Here is a 19,450-nt window from a genome sequence, read left to right as displayed (position 1 = left end):
AGCACCACCCTTCTGGGCAAAGGCTCATCCAGGCCAAAAGAGAAAGGTTTCTGTTTCGGCAAAGAATGACAGTTACGATATCCTATTCTGTGTCTCATTCCGACCCCAAAAAACATAATAGCTGTTGACTTTGGTTAGCTTCTATTTCTTCTTCTCGTTCATTGTTTCTGAAATGAATTTTTATGAAATTCTGCACCCAAAAGATAAGAAGAGGAGCCTAGAAGTAGGTACTGATAACCCTTCTCTTTGAAAAACCTGTTTTATATACAGTGAATTCATGTATAGATTAAAAAAAATAGCCAAGGAATGTCCCTTTGCTGTGCTACTGATCAGGGACATAAGGTTGATGTGGAGAATCCCTTTGATTCTATGTTGACTATAGAAATAGCCCTCAAAGCATTAGATTAAGGCTTATGTAAAAGAATCTTCTTGGGAAAATCAGTCATTTTTTGCATATAATCCATCTTTTTTATGTTTTCTTTCTTTTCATTAATTTCTGCCTTGAAATTATGCAGTTACAGTTAACAGTCTTTTATTAGTTTCAGGTGTACAACATAGTGATTAAACATTTATGTAATTTACAGAGTGATCACCCCAAGAAGTCTAGTACCCACCTGACACCATACATATGGGAGGGAGATTGGGGAGATGGGCAAAAAAGGGGAAAGTATTAATAAGTAAAAGTTGCTAGTTATAAAAACAGTCACGAAGATGTAAAGTACAGCATAGGGCATATACAGTGCATCTTTAGCCTTGAAGTGGTTCTCAGTCAGGGGCAGCACCACCCTGGGTGTGAAGCGTTGTTGAGAAATTTATGACCTATGACCATGTCTGGTGATCGCAGTGACTTGGGGGGTGGAAGCGGCTACAAGGAGGCTAATATTCTGCACAACAAAAATTGTTTCCCCACATTCTGGTAATGCCTCAGCTGAGACGTAGAAAATTTCTATTGGGAGGGGAGTTGGAAATTCTCTGAGACAACTTGCTATAGAAAAACATTCAATTTCCAAAAGAGTTCTGCTTCCCCACCCCTAAAATACTACAACCTGGGCATATGAGATTACATACTTTCCCAACATTATATACTTTACCTAGGGCATCAGAATTTTTACAGGGGATTCCTTGGGTGTCTCCATTGTTGAAAGATACATTGTACTTGTTTCCTGTTTGTCCAGCATGCACCATCGTTTTTGAGAAGACAAGGGACAGGATGGTGTTTAAAGAATACGCCTCAGCTTTGGGCTGGGCCAGGCAAGCCCTTGTATTCTTATATAATCACACCAGAAAGGGCTGCGTCTGTGTGTTTCCCTAGTGGGAAGGGTGAGGTAGGCTGCAGGCTTCCCTAGGAAGTAGTTGCGCATGTTGTTTCAGGGCCCTGGGGAGAGGTTTGAATGGGCTTTATGACCCGGACAGTCATCAGAGGAGCAGATGGAAGGAACTGGTCTCCTTGGGTACATTAATTGAGGGAAGAATGAGCCATCACTGGCACAGACACTTTTTTTGATTCCCCCCAAATGGGCACTAAAAGCCATAAATAAAAACAGGAAACCCAGTTGGTTTTGATTTTTTTTTTTTTTTTTTGCTTATTAAATTTGAAGAATGATAGCCCAGCTTGTGCGTAACATCAATTAACATTCCATTCTTGCTGAAAGTTGGTAGGTTCAGACAGGAAAATGCAGGCAAATTACTTCATAGAGAAAAGGGGAAAGGCAGTCATAAATACCTGATTTTTCAGTATCTAGTTTGTACTGCTTACTCTGTATTAAGACATAAAGTAAAAAAAAGCAACTGGAAAAGACACTGGAACAAATGCAGACTTTACTTGAAACTGATGGTTGGAATTTAATGGTACTAATAAAGGGTATGATTCCTATACAGTACTGCTTTTAAATTTTTTCCTTTGTTTTATATTTTGTTATGTAAAGAAAAAAGTCCATTTAGTATAGTGATACATTGGTTCACATACACATGGTGACATATAAAGACTTGGAATTGCAATTTTCCAGGCCAAACTGGTATTTATTTTTCCACTTCCTGAAAATACACATTTTTCGTGGGTTATGTCATACAGGAACTGGGAATCGACTTAATCTGTGGAATGTTAAAGGAATTGCAAGTTAAGTGATTCAAAACTGACATCTTACAGCATGAGGAATGCCATGTATTAATGATCTTCCAAAGCCTGATTCAGATGTTCCCTTCTGGTACCTCCTTCAGAACTTAATCCCTCCTTTCTCCCTCACTGATTTCATAAACTGCTTTCTGTCTTGTGGGTAATTATTTGGGGGGTTTTATTTATTAGGCTGTAAGCTCCTTGAAGGAGTTGGCCTTTTGGGTAGATATTAATTGAGGACAATCACTAAGTCTGGACTGCAGTTTTCTCTGTAGGTATGTAGTAACATACGTCCACGTGAAGTAACTTGCCTCCATCTGGTAAGGGAGGTTAAGTACCCTTTAGATGCCTAACTTGACTGACACTCGGGTGTCATTAGGAGTCAGGCATGCACATGTACCCGGACAGACTGGTGTTTATACCTGTTTCTTTAAAGGTTGTAGAATTAAGATATGGATGACTACAATGTGTACCTTAGACCTGACAAGAGGGCCCCCGGCCTGGGTCTTGTGTTTTAGAGGAGACTACGCTGGCCCTGCTTCAGCCATGCCTCCCTTCATGGGGCATGAAACGCAGCATGCAAAGAAGATGTGCCACCTAGAGCCTGAGACACCCCCACCCCCCCCACCACACTCAGGACATTGGAATTCCCTGACTAAATGGGAACTGCATGAGCAGTTCTTGGGTTCTTCCTCCTGACAGCAGATTGTGCCCCCTGTGTGCCCACCCCAGCAGTTTGCAGGCATAGGGGCAGAGTGGACCTGTGGACTGGAGTGTCTATAAGATTCGAAGGACCTTTAGGATACAAGGAGCTGAGAATGTGAAGAGAAATGGGGACTGTTACACTTCGCATGAGTTATTTTTATCAGAAAAGTTTGTCTGAAACCATGAAAATCAACCTTTGTGATCTGCATTGAAATATTACCTTTGTGGAAAACCAAGGAGAACAGGTTACAGAAAGGTCCTTTCCATTGCACATAAGTGATACATAAAAATCATGACTGGCGCAATTATATAATCCTGGTAGCAGAAATGTTTCAAGAATATATGCTTATTCAATAGAATGACTATACAACTAGCTAAAATTCTATTTAGAGTCATTCTAATGTCAACATTTCTAAGTACTTCCCATGTCAAATGCTCTGTAGGGGGCAACTTCCTTTTGTCTGTCAAGACAAAAGGGAAATAGAGACCAACTACTCAGCCAGAAGTCTTAGTCATACCTGACTGAGAGAGCCTCAAGCAGAGCCTGGGGTATCACTAGCCACCCCGTGATAACTCTAATAATGATGCAAGATCTTTATTACTTTTTTTCTGCACTGAATCATAGCATGCAGGGCAATACTATTGCCATTGGAATTGGTGTTTTAGGAACTCCTTATGAACTGCCTCATTGTGCAGGTGAGGAAAGTGACACTCCAACAGGCAGTTTGTGACCAGGTTAAGTCTGAATTCACCAGACAGATTGTAAATCCCCCAGCCCCACTCCTTTGCCCTTCTCCCCACCATAGGTTCCAGTACTTCACAGCACATCAAACTATGTTCCTTGGAACTCTCTGGTTCTACAGAGGGTGTCCAGAGGTTCCACAAATATTCAACAGTCCATTTTTAAAAATATATTGTAAGTCTTGCTGAAATTATAATGTGAAAAAAACAACTAGCTCATGCCACATTTTGACACAGTGGTGAACACCAAGGCATGAATTTGTGCCTCCTGGTTGAACTAACTGTAGACATCAGAAGGAAACTTCTTCTGCCATCCTTGTGCACAGCAGAATGTCCTATAAATGTATCATTGCTTAGGAAAAATGAAGCATTCTCTTCATTCCTCTGTGGGCCCCCTTAAAATCCCCTAAGGGCCTAATTGCAACAGCACACTCACGATGCTGCAGTCACTGTACATGAGACCAGTGTGGACATTTCTATATGAGTATGTGATTGCTGATACCCAGGCATTTAGAGCCACTCCTCTCCAGGACAGTCACCATAAAGCTGCCTGTGGATTCAGTCTACACCTGAAAATGAGGTGACTTGGTAACTTAACATCCTGGGGTGGAGCCCAGGATTGGCCTGCCTTAAACTAATTACTAATTTCTGCTCTCCAGTAAACAGTATTACAGCGACTTTCCAGTATATTTGGAGGGCTTTTATATAATCATTAGACAAAAGGTGTGGAATTAGCATTTTTCCTCCAGATGCCTGTGCCTAACACACATAGTTTGGAGAAAAAATCCACTTTATTCAATAACAGAAGAGTGAGAATGTCCTTCTGTCTTCTTAATGACTTATTAAAATTCTCAGTGAATTACATGCCCCTTCTCCAAAGGCCTTCTTCTGCATATTATCTTCCCTATTAAAAGACATGTATGTTCCAAAAATGTCTTCAACTCTAGAAATCATCAAAAGACAATAAATAAATAGTAAACATAGGGAGACTTTTATTAGCTCTACAAAATACAAACATTCACTGGGACATTTTTCTTGTATGGAACTGAAAATTCCCAAATTTGCCTTATTTAAGATCATTCTTTTATTTAATGCCACCAGTATTACAAAAATTGAATTGCTTACATTCCCTTTTATATGCCTGTAGCAATAGATGGTTTCCTTACCCTAATCTAACCCCAGGGTGGATAGTATTTAGTAAATACTAAAGGAACCTTTAGGATTCAGACCCTTTTTGATAAGCCTAGGGGAGAGAATTAATGAAATGGAGCTGTGGCATTCAGTCAACAAACCATGATTGATCACTTTCCATGTGTCAGGGAACCTGAGAGGCGATGGTGAACAGAAATGGATAAGGTCTCTGCTCTCACAGAACTTATAATCAAAATGGGGAGACAGATCTTAATCAGATAGTCACACAAAGAAACTGATGGTTAGAAACAGAGATAACTCAAAAGGGACACAGTTCCGTGGGGCCATGTGACCCATGCCAGGGCGCGGATGCTCCAAGAGGTCTCCAGCGTGCTCCCCTCGCAACCCACCTGGACACAGGCCCCACGGATGTGCGCCCCATACAATCCCCGCTTCTCTTCTGTGTCTGTGTTTGGAATCACTCAATTGTACAGCACCCAGTTGGCACCACCAAGTTGACAAAGTGAAACAGGACCAGAGACCGGGGAACAATGTCATCTTTTACATGAGAAAATAAATTGTTTATGCTTGTTTCCTCTCCGTGCGTGTTGTATTTACTATGGAGACCTGGCAGGGTTTGCGCCCCGGCTCGGGCAGCCGAGCTGCTCCCACAGAAGCCCGCAGACGCTGCCAGCGCACACTGAGTAAATCAAACCAAGCGCGTTACATGAATATAATGGAAAAACCCCAAAGCCCCGTCGCCCCAGCACCTCAGGGGAAGGGCAGGACACACCTCCGAAGCCGGAAAGGCTCCTGTAACTCCCTCCCTGCTCACCATCTCCTTGCCATGACACAACCAGGGCTGTTTTGTGAAAACTTCCAGTTGCCAGTACATATTTCAGAGTTAACAATGGGGTGTTTGTGCCGGTTTCGTTTTCACTTTCGCCAGTGAGGGAAGTGGAACACAATGGGGCAGTGCACAGAGCTGGGAACAGGACACGTTTTCTTCAGGATTCCCAAGGCTGGGTACGTGGAAAATGCCAGGGCCAAAACAAACATGGAAACCCATCCAGATCCTCCGTTACGCATTCTCAGTGGTAATAAAACACATTTTCAGTTACCATCTGATAGGTTAGCTCTGCCTCCGCAGTGAAAGCAAACATTGATGACCACTGCGAGAATGAATGTGTCCCGTGTGGGAAGATACTGTACAGAAAGCTGCTTGGGTGGAGGGGGCATGCATGTGGGTATTTAATTGCACCAAGTATACTTGTGAAGTTAACCAAATGACTGCTTTCCTTGTTTATAAAAGATAGTTATTCGTTTGACCCGCCTAATTCTAGCTTCTTCATAAGTGGTCAGTGTTGCGAATTAGTTCTGGACGAAAAGAGTGTCACTGTAATGCTACCGCCTGGAGGATATTCTATCCAGAGAAAGGACAGCATGTTCTTTGCTAACCATGTGTCTGTTTGGCCAGCCTGTCCCATCAGGGTGTGATATAGACAGGGTCTGGTGGTAGCCTGTTTTTCATATCCCATTATAGACACACCTTGGATGATGCCATTCAGATCTCAGAAGCTTGAGGCCAAGTTTGAGTGTAAAGACCAAGTCTTGTCCTGAGGTTGACAACGCCAAATGCTTTAGAGAAGATTTGCAAGCAGAGGGTTTCTCGGGGATTCAGAAGATGGGGGAAAAAATTGTTTCCACTTACATTTAACATTCTTATGGTAATATGTCTTCTATGCTTGGTCAGGAGCTAGTCTCACAAACTGTATTTAATGAGATAATTCCATAGCCTCTCAGTTTGTTTAACTCAAGTGTTACGTTCGTTCAAAGGAGTAGGAGGTCCTTGGAATTGAATATAAAACAATGTTTCTATAACTTGGATTTTGATGTCCTCTTTTAAATTCTTTGGATATGTGAGCTTCTCGGTTTTGCAGATATCATTCCTTACTTCCTTGTAAGGAAGGAAAAGGTGGCAGTATCTTCATTTTGCTCGGGCTTTGATAGTCTCTTAGTGTAAGGTCTTACGCCAAGGTATGTTATTGAAATTCTGCTACGTTAGACATGTTACACCGGACATATCCATTTTTAATCACTCAATCCAAATCTTATACTATTTTACTGGTTCCCATGGTGCCTTCCTGACACATGGTAAGGCACTGGATAAATACATGGTTGAATGAATCAAATGAATCCTCATGATTCTCCGGTGCCTAAAGAATGAGTTCCAAACCCTTTAGCTAGGCATGCAGAATTTTTTTGCAGTGTAGCCCCAACCTACCCCTCTGTGCTCCCATTCCCACTCCTACCCAGAGACCACTCGCCATACACAAAAATGCATATTCCTTATCATCTAACACCCATCAAATTTCTCACTACTCTTTGAACTTATTTAAGTGCTTTCCCAACTCCCTGCTTTCATAAATGAATCAATGAATGAATTTTCAACTCTGCATTTTCCATGTTGCTGCTGGGGCCATTGCATCATCAATTATAAGCATCTAAAGTTTTTTTTTTTATTTGTTTTAGACGCAACTTTTAGCTAATCTTCTGAATTACCTGCGTCACTCCCTGATAGTAACTTGAGCTTTGAGGGAGTAACATTTACACTTCGAATATCTGCCTGGACAGCCATTCCTAACCTTCAGATAGTTACTGTGCTTCATCCCTCCTTATCCAAGGTCACAAACCTTCCTACACCTCCCCGAATTGTGCACTTAACATTTTCTGGATGGTGTGTTTTTAAAAAAAAAAAATTAAGATCTTTGGAGGCTGTCACAGGAAAAGATTGAAAATGTCTGCATTGTAATTTCTTTTAGTCATTTTATTTACTCCATTTGGATCCTTGAGAAGATTAGGTACATGTCTTTGTTCATCTAAGCTCAGACTTTTTGATTGCTTTGTAAGACTGGATTTTCTTTCTGTGTTATTGCTAATATTCCAAGTTTGTTTCTAAATAATACTCTTTGGGCTGCTGAGCTTTCCCTCTTGTTGCTCCTGTGTTCTGCTTTCCTTTACTCTAGGGATCGAAACACAGAGTGAGTGACACCGGTGCACCCAGCATCTGTAAGGATACTGATGATTTTTTAAATCCTCATAAATTTGAATGTTAAACTTTACAGTTGGCTGTGGAGGAATAATCTACCTTCAAGGCTCAGGGAAACATCCAAAAGAAAGAAGGGGAAAGCGTAGGAGAATTTACTTTAGCACTGCTCATATATTTATTTTGAAGGCTGGCAGAATCTAAAAGTGGGGCTGTAAATTTAACAAGTCAACCATAAAAACCCCAAAATAAGAGAGAGAAATCTCTACTACTTCTAGGTTTGGGTACTAATATAAAGTTTACAAGATTTCTATTCTACTGTCTTAAATTCTTTTTTATTTTTCTGAAGCCATCCTTGCCTTTCTTTTTTCCTACTTTAGATTAGATTTTAAAGTTTATGATGTCTTGAAGGGTATAGAAGGTTTCTGAATACTGGCTGGCATACTTCAGTTAATAGATTTCACAGTGACGTTGAATGCTATCTGCACCTTATGTAACTCTGGCTGATTTCAGTGAGGTGGGGACTGCACATGGTATCAGGTCTTGTGGGAAAATATGCTTCAGTGGCTTTACTGGCACTGCTCTTGGAATGTGGCATTTAAAAGTACCTTTTTACAGTGGGAAAGAATTCTGTCAAGAATAAACAGTCTGACCTTGTTAAATGGGCCAAAGTCTGTCTGTAACCTAGTTCCAGAAAACTAGCTTTTACTAGTTTAAAAAAAGCAGATTCGAAAAATTACAACTAAAGCTTTCTAAAGAATGGGGAAAGTTGCTCTTAAGAATATGAAATGAATTCCGAAAATGATGGTCTTCACATATATTCATGAACATTTCTTTGCTTACCTATAAAATCCCCCTCTTCGAGAGTGGATGAAAGATCAGGAGGACAGTTAGTCAGAAAAGCAGATTTTCTTTTTCCTGGAAAGACAAAACTGGCTTATAGAAAGGAGCTATGGGAGGGGCTACTTAGCGTGGACCAACCGTGGGAAACCAGCAGGCTTTGGGAGACGTAGGAGTAAAAATTGCCTATTGCCCACAGGTCGGTATATTCTGAGCTCTGGAATGCAACAGTCTGTTCTTAACTTTTCTCTCCCCTTTTTCCTTCCCACCCACCCCAAATCCATCTACACACTCCTGTGATCTTGCCACTCTAGACCTGTTTTCTCCTGTTTGAAACAACACACCATTAGATTTTGTGCCTGCATGCCATTAGACTGTCTTCTCTCCATTTAGATTACCTTTCCCCTTGTCAGCCTAACAAACTCCTGTTCATTCTTCAAGACTCAGTGCAAATGCCACCTCCTCCCTGAAGTGCACCTGACTCTAGGATAAAGTTCTAGGATAAAGTTCTGGCACTTTCTCTTCTGTGTACTTTTGATTTGCCTCCAATATAGTAGCTATCATATCATACACAAGGGAGGGCTGAATGAAGGCAGGAAAGAGAAGGGATAGAAACTGGAGATAGTTAAATGTAGATCCAGAGAAAAGTAGGGAAAACATATCCATGCCACAGTCTGATATGCAATTTACCTTATGAAAGAAGCAAAACAAAAAATAATATTCCTTTAGTCAAATAAGTGTCTGTGATCTTAGCACTGCTGTTGTTCATGTAGATCCATGCTCAGGACATAGTAGTCACTATTGATGTAATTATTGCTATTTCTATTGCCAGTTGCATAAATATATAGAATAATTTCTTCTAATATGATGAACATTTCCATTCAAAATGGAATAGGTCCTATAATATAGAGTCTGCATTAGACATCTCACTAGTAATTGTGTGGATCAAAAATTTTCGAATGGCTTAATGTTTACCTGATTGTAATTAAGATGCACCTATCATAAAATGACTTTTTTTCATTTACAGAGTCTTTTTCTATAAATAGATCTTTTCATCAGGACTCACATGACACATGCTTTAGCTTATTGGGCCTAAAAACCCAGCAACATGGCTGTGTTCTATCTAATTAGCCACCTGCCTTTCTCTTTCTCCTTTTTCATCCCCATAATCCAGCTTTTGCTAAAGTTGGCAAATTATATACCTTACATGTGGTCATTATATGACTAACCCCTAATGAGGGTTATATAATGTCAACAGCCACAAAATACCATAATTTACTCTCTTCATTAGACAACAAGCACCTTCAGGAAAGAAACTGGGCATCACATATATTATGCTCACTAAAAATAGTAATTGGTAATGATGTTGTACTTTTAAGATGTTTATGTCCATTATAAAAGTAATATATACTCATTATAGGCAAATTTGTGTGGTCTCAGTTTATCTCCCTTCTCCATTCTCTTGTTTCAGCTTGTCCATTCATTTTTTTAAAAATGAATATTATTATCAATATTATTATTGATTTCAGAGAGAGGAAGGAAGAGGGAGATAGAAACATCAACGATGAGAGTCATTGATCGGCTGCCTCCTGCACGCCCCCTGCTGGGGACCGAGCTCGAAACCCTGGCATGTGCCCTGACCAGGAATCGAACTTCCATTTCCTGGATCCTAGGTCAATGTCCAACCAATGAGCTACGCCAGCTGGGCTCCATTCATTTTTTTAAAATGGCATCATGGGTTGGCTTTTCAATTTTCAAAGTGAGAAAGTCAAAGTGGGATTTGAAAGGAAGGTGTAAATAAATAAAGGTGTGGAATATTTTTTCCACCCTGTATTGGATTGTTCTTCTCCTGGGGCTGCTTACCTTCACCTTTCTTCCCTCACTGCTCCTAGGAATAATGAATATAGAAATTAGGTATTGGATGTAATTGCAATAAGTCTCTTGAGTTGGAGAATTTTTTTAAAAAAAACAAAATAAAAAATTCACCAGCACCACCATGTGCTCCCCCAGCCCCAAATATCATACACTAGATAATGGCCATTTCTCTTAAAAGAGCACTGCCACTTTCTTGAGGCCAGATGTTCTTAAGTTGGAAGCGTTTGGGAAGATAATAAGAATTTTAAACAGCACATGGCCGGTGCTCTTTCTGATATTGTATTTGTTTATCGTGTGTGTGTGAGAGAGTGTGTGTGTGTTTTCTATATCTCATCAGGTGAATAAATAGTTCACACCCTCCCAAGAGAATACGTCCTTTATTTTCCTTAAACAGTGACTCCATTGATTCTGTTTTAAAATTTCTTCCCTTGGTTCTCTCTTCCTTCTTGGCAACATTGTTTTTGAAGTCTTAAATTGATTCAAGTGTTCCTGGAATATTTCTTTTTCTCTCCTATCATTTTCAACTAAAGGCAAGGAGACTTTTTTCCCCAATAATCTTCATTCAGGAGGCGCTACAGCATAGCACATTTGTTAAAAGGACATATGTTGGACCCAGACCCTTTGTTTGAAGTTTGTCTTGCTATCTGTGTGAACTTAAATAAATTCTTTAGCCTACAATGTGGGTTTCTTACTTGTTAAAGTGGAGAAAATAACCATACCTCCATTATAGAACTATTGTGGGAATTAACTTAATAAGTAAAAAGAGTAAGTACTCAATAAATTCTCATAACTGGATTACATAGTAGTAATATTCATCTTTGCACCTGAACATGAAGACAGATACAGAAATGAGTATAACCAGCTAAACCATTTTCCTACTACTGACCACTTACCAGACCACTCATAATAGAGTTTAGGTTACTGATATCTCAGGGAGACCATTCTCTCCTTTTTCATTATTATTTAAGTGTTTCTCAAAAGGGAGAACTGTCTAGTATTCCTGAAATGAATATGTTGAGGAAATCTTCTTTCCACTGTCACTATTTTTTAAAGTGTCCAAGTTTGGAAAATTCTTTCCAAGACTACACGTTCCTGATCTTTGAATTCAGGAAATTGAATATGCAAATCCAAAAAGTTGCAGAATTTTCACTAAGAAACTGAGAATGGGTGAGCATGTTACTGTGAATGAAGCTATAGACCGACCATACGAACTGTCTAGTTTCCAGGCACCATCTCTCAGTGTAAGGTCTCAGAGTCCAAGAAATCCAGTGCTGTTTTAGTCAGTCCTTGCTCCCTGCTTACTTTCACTTGCCAGGCAAGTAGTTAAGGGTGGGAAAGAGAAACTGAGTTTTGGCCCCGCAACACAAACCTTCATGATTGTACTTTTTGTCTTTACCACCTACAGGACAAACTCTAGAAAGAAAAAACATTTTTTCATAATGTGTATGTTCTCCATTTAATCTCTACAGAGAGGAGGGTAGATGACTGAAGAATAACAATTTCTAAACTATGAGAGTAAATTCCTTTCCTCACTGTAGTCAAAATGGGTCTTTTAATCTCATTTCTAGACTAAACCATTTTGTATTACAGTTATCACTTTCTCTTGGGGTAGGTGCTCAGTAGTTAATATTCAGAAAGTTTCATTTCCCAAATAGGTTAGATTCTTCCCTGGTCAATAAGTGACTCATTGTACCATGGATTAGGAATTAATGTCACAAATAGCATACACTTCTTTCCCATAGTCTCTTCAAGATGTGTCACATAATCCTCCCAGCTATTAACCTTTCAAAGAAATTAGTTGAAAGAAATTCCTGAGGCTTTCAGCCCAGCCCTTGTATAACCTGCACTGTCTTGTTTTGTTTCACAGAGCCATGCTGGAATGCCCCCCATTCAGAAAAGGAGTCGGTACCTAAACTAATACCTCAATGGCATGTTCAATCTGCCATTCAGGGAATTGGTGTGTGGCATTTTATGCACTTGCTTGCTCTCTCATTTAGTTTTTAAGAACAATTGCCTTAGTATTGCTCTTATCTACCTCCTGCCTGATTCAGGATTCAGATTAAACCATGATGCTGTCTCTGAAGAAAACATACTCTGGCTTCTGTTAGATTCAAGGGAAAGGTGTGGTTTGGCCACATAAGCAGTGCTGTGTGGAAATGTAAGTCGGGAGCTTCTGCAACATGACCTGACTAGGATCCAGCTCTCTTTAGACACTTCCTGCTCTGAACTCCCACAGTACTCCTTAAGCCGTCCAATTCTGCCCTTACATGAAGACTTTCATTCTCTAAAGTTTATTGTGACTTTTTTTTTTTTTTTTTAATGCTGCTCATAGCTCCTTGATATTAGGGACAATCACTTGTGTTTGTTAAGCACACCTAGCATCCTTAATGTGGACCAGAGGCCTCGGAGACGGGTGAATTACTAGTCCTTATGCTCTTCTCTTGGTGCCTATAGGACATTGTAGTAGAAATACCACTACTATTACAGATATGTTATTACTATCAATGTGTACATGTAGAATTCTTAGTATAGAGCATACTCACGAGACAAAGACATTTTCAGATAAACAAAAACCGAGACAGTGAACTCCCACCAGCTTTTCACTAAAGAAACTTCTAAAGGGCATACGTCTAAGAGAAGGAAAATAAACCTAAAAGGAATGTCTGTGATGCAAGAAAGAATGGAGAGTACATAAATTGGTGAATATGTCCAAATAAGTCATTAACCACAGTAAATATAAATGTGCAAAACTCACCAGTTAAAAGATAGAGAATGTTAGGTTGCATTTTTAAAATATTTACCAAACACCAACTCTGTGCTTTTTTTCCAAGAATCACATAAAACTTTGATCCTCTGCTGGTAGGAACATAAAATGGTGCACTACTTTAGAAAATAACTTGACATGAACTACATAGTTTACCATCCTCATACCAGGAAACCCTGCACTTCTGTGCCTAGTTACATACCTTACAGAAACTTGCACGTGTGCACCAAGAGTTATATTCAGGATTATTCACAGCAACACTGTTTGTAATAGCAAAAAACTGAAACAACTCAAATGTTCACAGACAAAAGAATGATTAAATCAACCCTGGTATATTCATACAATAGAATTAATTATACAGCAGTGAAAATGAAAATGAATGAACTGTAGTTATAGGCAATACCATGGATGAATCTTAGAAATAGTATTGAGCAAAAAAAAACAAATTGAAGAAAGTTATCGAGTATATGAAATATTTATAGACTTCAGAATCAAACAATACTAAAGATTATATTATTTAGGTATATTTATGTGCTAAAACTAACATTTTTTAAAGTAAGGAAATGGAAAACAGGAGACTTAGAATAGCAGGGGCAAAGAAAGGTAAGGAAGCAAGGGAATGAAATTAAAAAGGAGGGAGGAGTGCTCTGAACACCAAATAGCTAGAACATCATTAAAGTCTTGTGCTTTCTTCCTTGGGCTCTATTTAGACACATGCTCTCATTTAACTTGATCTCTTCAAGTTTTGCTATGTCGTTTCTGCTGGTCAGGCACTGAATTGGGAGTGTAAGCATTGATGAAACAGAAAATAAATCTCCCCTTACTCTTGTGAGGAAGATGCATGATAAGTAGGTAAACAAATTAATGTGTTATGTAATTTCAAGTAGTGGATAACTCCTAGGAAGCACTGTGAGGGGATAAAGTGTGACAGGCCGTGAATATTTTAGGGAGAGAAGGTGATCAGGGCTGGGATCAGGGAGAGAGTCTGAGGTCCTACTCTGGGGGTGCCTAGTGAAAGTGTTGAATTCATTTTTAAGTGTAATAGGAAGCCATCTCAGGGCTTTAAATAAGGGACCTAGCCCATGTCAGAAGCAGAAACTAGGAAAGGAGTTAGGCTGCTAAACAAGCAGTATTGCAGCCAGTGGGGAAAGACAATTGAGAATAGTATACAAGCAGGAAAAATTTAAATGATTAAAGCAATACTCTTTCAGAGCTTGAAGAGAGAATCTTAATCTAGGAAACTTTGTTATATCTAAGTCTTCATTCATCTTCCCAGATAAATGAGATATGAAAATATCAGTTACTTGCTTATACACACACAACACAGACACACACATACCACATGTTCTTTTCATGACGCACTCAAGCCATAAAAATGTGCCATTTCTAATCAGAGTCTTGAGAATACTGACTTTGTGCTTTAGTCCCTCAACTGTAAGTGATATTGTAATGATTAATGAGATCATTGAAATGTGTTTTTGCCCGTCCCAAGATTTGCAATATGTGTGTGATAGGAGTAGTAGTATCATTAATTATTATGCAGTATAAAAAGAGAATTTAAAAAAAAAAGTCTGTCATGACTCATTACAAAATTAAGTTCAGCTGGGACTATTTATGAGCAAAAGTGGGTTCACTGTGCCTAATGGATTCTAAGCATCAGAACCCCTGACTTGCAGCCCTTGCCACACACACACCACGGCCAGGGGAAAGACCCAGCTACGTGTTCATGTGGTCTTTTCTTTTTAATTGCAGAGCTACACTGTTTTCAACGCAGTTAGTTAAGGCTCAGCACCTCTCCCTCGTCGCAGGTGGCACTGGAGTGGCCTTCACTCTGGGTGCTGTTAACCCCTCCGTTTATGCAGGCAGCCTTCTGCTCCCTCCATGCTACTATCCTAGATTTTCTAAAGGCCTTGGCTTCTGTGACACCATAGTTCCTGCTCCTCCCCCTGCCTGTCCCCTCCTCGGTGCTGACTGCCCCCCTCCGTGTCCCCCCTAGATCTGTCCCCTGTGTGCTCTCTCCCTCAGCAGCCTCCTGTCCTTCCTGGGGATCACCACAAGGAAGAGAACTCATCTTCTGTCCAACTCAGTCCACTTCCTTGAGCTCCAGATCCACATATCCAATGGGCATCATCACAAGCAGCAGGTCTACCTGTCATTCCCCTTCTGAGTCCCTGCTCTGGTTGATGTCCCCACCATCCGCCCTATCAACCCAGGCCAGAAACCTGGGACTTGTCCTAGATTTCTCTCTCCTTCTGCCTCGTATAAAATGATTCTTCCTACACCTCCCCTCGTCACTGCTTAGGACTGTAGGTTGTCCCGCCAGTGCACCTGGATTGCGCTCCAGTTTTGTCCTGCACAGTTAGGAGAGTATTCATTCTGAAATGCAAATCTGACCTGCAGCCTCTGCAGAAAGCCCTTCAGTGCCTCCCCTGCCCCTCAGGATAAGGCCTAGGCTCCATCGCTTGGCACTCGAGGTCCTCTGTCATCTGCTTCAGGCAGCTCCATGCTCCCCAGCTTTCCTACTCAGGCTCTTCCCTCCGCCGGTCATGCCTTTATGCCTCCTCTCTGAAGCCTGCAACACTGCACACCCCTGTTCTGCACCCTGCCCTACCCTTGCGGAGTTGATGTGTATGTAACATTCGCTGATAGCCAAAATTTCTATAGAGCCAGGAACCTGCAGAGCACTGTATGGACCTTACATCACATAATTCTCAATTGTCCTATGAAATAGGTGGTATGATTCCCCATTTTGCAGATGAGGAAACAAAGGCATGGAGAAGCTAATATATTCTGCCAAGGTGATACAGCCCGTAATCCAAGACTCAGGATTTGAACCCAGGCTCTTCGGTTATGTCTCTACCTGGCACAAAAGCTTATACAATTGGCAGTTAGTCTGCCTCCCCTGCTCAGATGTGACCTTTTTAGTGCCATGCCTTCGGTCATCTTCATATCATCTTAATAACCAGGATCCAGCGCTTGTCACATAGTAGGCCATTAGTATACATGTGGATGAGTGAATCACTGAAGTGATGTTGTAAATGTCTCATGACCGCGTGAGACGTGGTACAGGGAGTGCGTGGGAGCAGTGCAGATATATCTGTATTTCACCCACCATGTATTTTGTCCTTGAGGACCTAACACAAATAAATGTTGTTACTGCCTTTGAGAAGAATTTGGTTTAAATGAGAAACTTAAACCACTGAAAGAACTTAAATATTGAGCTTTAAAAGGTATTCTTATTCCTGTTCCTAATGGACATTATTAATATTTATAGGAAGTAACTTTATCTTTTTAAGGGTTCGTTATGTGCTCATAGCTAAGAGCAACAGCCGTTTAATTATTGACTTCATCAAGATCTAGAGCAGACAGACTTCCTAGCACTTTGAGAACTGCTGGCCACTTCTCACATCAGCCTTGCTTTGCAAGGGATCCTAAAGAAGGGTGAGCGTTCCATCTTCTGATGGCAAAGTAGTTTATCAGTTAAAATGGAAGGGAGGCTTCCCAGCCCAGTCGAGTTGGCAAGATTATTCATCTTGCATCTATTTCAGTTACTGTTTTACATGCAAAACATATATATATATGCTTCAAATATAGATATGGTAGCCTGTGGTTTCTGGAACTGTCCTTATGGAGAATCATTGAAACATGGTCTCCGATCGTCTTTTGTAATAGTAACATGCTTATTTCATAAACCAGGCCCCTATAGGAAGAAAAGCTTTCTTTTTTCCCGATGCAAAGGCTTATAACCGAATGAGAGAAAAATTAATTAATTGCATGAATATTAAGAGGTTACTTATCTATTATAACATTGGGCCACAAGTTGACTAATTAAAAGGAATGCGGGTTGGAAAGCTGCCACAAATCTGCTCCTTTCATTTAGAGGGCCACAGGCTGAAGCCGGTGATTGTGCGTGACAGACTCTGGGAACAATGGTGCAGCGCACAGACCGTCCAGATGAAGCCGGCTCGTCTGAATTACACCGACGACAGGGTGGCCTACAGGCAAACAAAATGGTTAAACAATACATAATCAAGTTTTTATTTGGTATTTCCTGCGAGGCTGTACCAGTTGCCAGGGAGTGTACTGTATTTTCTCTTCAGCTGTATTAATTGTTGACCGTAGCTGGCAGAGCACCAAACAGGGACAGATAAGGGGGAAAATGGCATCTGGACATTAAAGCCCCAAGTGTACTGGGGGGAAGAAAAGCACAAAAAATTACAGCATATATCAGGAATTTTCCAACTAACGATGTGCGGATGTGGTAGCGCGAGGGAAAAAGAGCCAAACTGAGCTTGCTTTGTTCACTAAGAGAGGCCCCCCTGTAACATTCCTTTTAGCTGTGCATATTTTGGCTTCATTTGTACAGTTTTAACTTTATACTGTGTGTGGAGAAGCTCAGTTGTGACTGGTTGTTCCTAATAATTATATTGCAATCATTAAAGTGCATGGATAGCTGTTATGTTCTTAGTTATTTAGAAGCTGTCTCAAACAGCAAATCTAAGCTGAAAACTTCTTTTAAGTGGCATGTCATTACTGTATAAAAGATGGCAACAATTATTTTCATTGATTTCACAACAGTTTTTTTTTTTTTTTAAGGACAATATTCATTTGTGGAGACAAACCATAAACAGTGTCTTTAAAACCTGGGATAAGAGTGGGATGTACAGACTGGGAGTGACTAGATCTTGTAGCCTGCAAATAAAATATTCCCCAACTGGTTTGTAAAACATGAAAATATGTGATAGGGATAATCCCCTTTGCTACTTTTAGATTCCATTTAAAATGCAAGAGTAATATATAAATATTAGTAAATCTATTGCAGAAACAAAGTCTTGCAGTTTCATGACCTCAGTTAGAAGTCATATGTTACTGTTTTAATTCAGCAATAAAATGAGAAATCTCCAACAGAATGCCGCTCCCTTCTTGAAAGATTGATAAGCTTTGGAGTCCCTAGTAATAATAATTATAATGTATACCAAACTGTTAGAGCTGTGAAATATGTTTCCCAGGGCCTTCTTTTGCAGGCTAGGGATCTGTCTGCATGTATGGCTCTCAGACCCAGTGGTTACACCTGCAGTCTGGGTTACACTGGGTTTGAAATCTAGCTCTAACACATGGCTAGCTGTGGGACTTTATTTACTATAGTTATTAACATATTCTGAAAATCAGTCTCTTTCTTAGAAAGATAGGTAAAAAAAAGTACCTACCTCACAAGCTATTACAGGATTAAATGACATAAAATTGGAAAAGTCCTTAATGAAGTACCAGCCATATGGGAAACCCACAATAGACTTTGGCTGCTGTTATTACATCTTCTCTGCTGTGAAGGTCTGGGGTTTCTTTTAGATTCTCAAAACATTATTTCTGGTCGGTGTCTGCACTAGAGTTGAAGGTATTTACTTAATCACCATTGACTTCTGCAGTAGATAGCAAGGAGCAGGTTGTTTGGTCTGCATGGGAGCTGGGACAGTGGCTCTGATTACTCTTAAACATTCTTTGAGAAGCTGAAGTTTTAATAACTGTTTTCAGAAGCGTTTATTAAAACCCGGTTATTAGTTGAGAAAAACTGAAAAACAGTGTTCTCAAATAGCGTCATTCTTCTAGAGATGGACTTCTGGCTACAGGATATGCATACTTTATGATGTTATAGACAACTGCCTGGTAACACAAAGGCCATCACTGTCTCATATTTCATTGAATGATATTCATAAGACTTATTTTAATGACTTTTGTACATATTAATTACCTTTTCTGGTGTTTGTTGTTCTTCATTTATGTCTCAAGGGGTCAGAAGTCTGACTCCTTAACCTTAATCATGCATAAAAGGTTCACGCACACTGAATATTGGATTTACACAATTCATTTAAACACCCCAACGATTCAATGGAATCTTTATTCAATAAAGGGAAAACAGTATTAATGATGATCCATGTATATATAGGTCTCAAACATTTTTTTAAATCCACAAAGTTTCTCATAGGCCAAAGCATTTCTTAAAATAAACACGAGTCCTTGACGTCAAACCAGTTTTTCTCAAAGTAAATCTTATGTCCTGAAAACATTTTGAGGCCTTAAATAATGTTACTGTTGAATAACATCTTTTAAATCATTGGGTAAAGACTAATAAAACATACACATGGATGGCAAGTTTTTTTATGGGATCTTTACTTCTTTGCATTAAGAACAAGGGATTTTTTAATCGCCTCCCACCGACACAATAACAACTATAATAATA

The 19,450-nt window shown here is 39.9% G+C and overlaps 1 protein-coding gene across 1 annotated transcript in view; it reads left to right on the top strand.

Moving 5' to 3' along the window:
* CDK6 (cyclin dependent kinase 6) overlaps positions 1–19,450 on the top strand; it is a 208,286-nt gene that overhangs the window by 103,102 nt on the left and 85,734 nt on the right. The gene's annotated exons all lie outside the window — the stretch shown is intronic.

The sequence above is a fragment of the Miniopterus natalensis genome, chromosome 10 (assembly GCF_054644295.1).
Source record: "Miniopterus natalensis isolate mMinNat1 chromosome 10, mMinNat1.hap1, whole genome shotgun sequence".
NCBI lineage: Eukaryota > Metazoa > Chordata > Mammalia > Chiroptera > Miniopteridae > Miniopterus > Miniopterus natalensis.
Note: the sequence above shows the minus strand (reverse complement) of the source record. Positions and strands in the feature narration are given on the sequence as shown.